Source organism: Cicer arietinum, chromosome 4, assembly GCF_000331145.2.
Source record: "Cicer arietinum cultivar CDC Frontier isolate Library 1 chromosome 4, Cicar.CDCFrontier_v2.0, whole genome shotgun sequence".
Taxonomy (NCBI): domain Eukaryota; kingdom Viridiplantae; phylum Streptophyta; class Magnoliopsida; order Fabales; family Fabaceae; genus Cicer; species Cicer arietinum.
In genome coordinates, this window is record NC_021163.2 from 62,172,899 (window position 1) to 62,175,139 (window position 2,241).

Below are 2,241 nucleotides of genomic sequence, written 5' to 3' on the forward strand. Positions count from 1 at the left end.
GACTATAGACTTTAATTAATGATTCAATTACTGAGTACTCTTATGGTTCAATTTTTACAATACTTTCAATTAAAATCATTAAATAATGTAATAATGATCATTAATAAATCAATTAACCCTTATTCTATATTTATTGGTCAAACTAATTAAAATATTGAAAATCATTATAAAGTATTATACACCATTATGGCAAGATCCGTCAAATTGTTGTGTATATATATATATAAGGACCTCTACTTTTAATTGCAATATCGCTTTTGAAAGTTGAACGAATTTCACGAAATTGTTGAAACATGAAAAGCCTCTTTTGTTTTTCCCTTATTTTTCTGATTTTCTCCGCGAATTTTGGTATGAATTATAATACTTGGGTTTGTTTTGAGAAAAAAATTAATGAGTTGGTGGTTCTTTGATTAACCATGTTTATTTGTATTTTGATTGTAGGAAATGAGATGATGATGATGACAGAGGCAAAACAATGTACTATTTCTGCACCTCATTTTTGTCGAAAATGGGAGGTTTTGATTTGCAAATTAGTCTGCAAGTTTGCTTGTAAATCAATACATGCAACCGGGAAATGTTTCGACGACAAATCTTGTAATTGTCATTGTTGTTAAATTGTTATATAACATTGGAAAAAGCTTCACCTTTTTTATCTATTAAATTGTTAACTAATAATAAATAAAAGTTTCATCATTTTTAGTGGTGGTAATTTTATGTTCATGTGGACAATGAATTTTCTTCTTCTATATTGAAAATAATTTTCAGTGATAGAAAAATGGATCATTTTTAAAATTTTGATAGTATCTATATACTTTTTTTTTTGTTACAGTGCCGTAAAAATTGTCGATAAATATTTATATATGTTAAAAAAATTATTTGAATTAATAATATTATATTTATTGTGATTGATTAAATTTTTAAATTACATTGACCCATACAAACATTTGAAAAGTTATAATTGAGTTTGATTTACCTTCAATTTTTATATCTTGTAGAAGAAACAAATAAAGTAGATTAATATTTGGACAATTTTAATAACTCGTTGTTTTTTTCTTTTAAAAAGCCAATCACAGAGTGTTGTTGCTAATTCACTACTTGTATAGGTGAAAATTTTAACCTATAAGATTAATAAATGGGCATTCAATCAAAACATTGATTGCATTCAATGAAAAGAGAGATAAACATGGTTAATATACTTTCACTCAAATTGTAAAGAACAATTATACAACTAATTGTAACACTAAACTACAACTTTTCTATAATGAGATCATCACACATTTAGTACTTATATTTGTTAGTTTCATTGTATTTGCATATACTATAGATTAAAAAAAAAGTACTATACAAAAAGCAGCATTCAATATGATAAAAAAAAAATGAATGAAAGAAGATACAAAAAGAAAATTATAAAACACAAAAGAAAATGCAGTACTCAATATGCTACTTAAGGAAAGAGGAAGGAGTTGACTTGATAAGAGATAATTTTGTTTTTTGTTGGTAAAAAAATCTCAGTAAAGAAATTTCGATAAAAAATTAAAGATGAATCTTTTGAGATATGTTAAATTTAACAAATTAATATACTTAAATATATTTTTTTCATACCCGATGATCGATCTCTTAATTGCATGATTACAAAATTCAATTATCGTATTTGCCAAACAATTGATGTGACATTATGTTTTGTTGATTATTGATTCTCCTTTTTTGAGAAAAGATGGGTATTGCATTTCAATTGATTTAAAATATGAGTATTACATTTCCTTTGCGTTGTTACAGCAATGAGAGGACTGTAATAATCAATATTTATAAAATAAATGAAGATTATAATCATAATCGGGTCGTTGTAGTATAGTGGTAAGTATTCCCGCCTGTCACGCGGGTGACCCGGGTTCGATCCCCGGCAACGGCGATTTTTTTAATTTTCTTTTAAATTAAATAATTGGGCCCTTTCATATTCCTCTCGGGTTTTTAGTTTGGGTTCAACTTGAAGGCGTATATACCCAAGCCCAAATTACTTCGACTCATTTTCTCATAGGAAAGTTGGGCCCTTGTAAAGTTTTTTCTCTTCTTATTTTTCATTTCAATAATAATAAAAATATGGTTTTAGGTTTAGTGTATATGGATACATTACAAAGTATTTGTACTTTATCCAAATTAAACGAGTGTCTTATTTGCTTATATATAAAAATAAGAATGTAGTACTTCAATTTTGTCTGATTAAATAATGATGATTTTAAAAAA

The 2,241-nt window shown here is 26.1% G+C and overlaps 1 long non-coding RNA gene and 1 other non-coding gene across 2 annotated transcripts; both read left to right on the forward strand.

Annotated features, from left to right (window-relative positions):
* The first annotated feature begins 263 nt into the window (after positions 1–263).
* LOC113786128 (uncharacterized) lies at positions 264–672 on the forward strand. The gene is made up of 2 exons (XR_003472215.2): positions 264–348; positions 442–672. It is a non-coding gene; the product is annotated as an uncharacterized lncRNA (long non-coding RNA).
* Positions 673–1,837: 1,165 nt separating this feature from the next.
* TRNAD-GUC (transfer RNA aspartic acid (anticodon GUC)) lies at positions 1,838–1,909 on the forward strand. Its single transcript has one exon. It is a non-coding gene; the product is annotated as a tRNA-Asp (tRNA).
* The last annotated feature ends 332 nt before the right edge of the window (positions 1,910–2,241 follow it).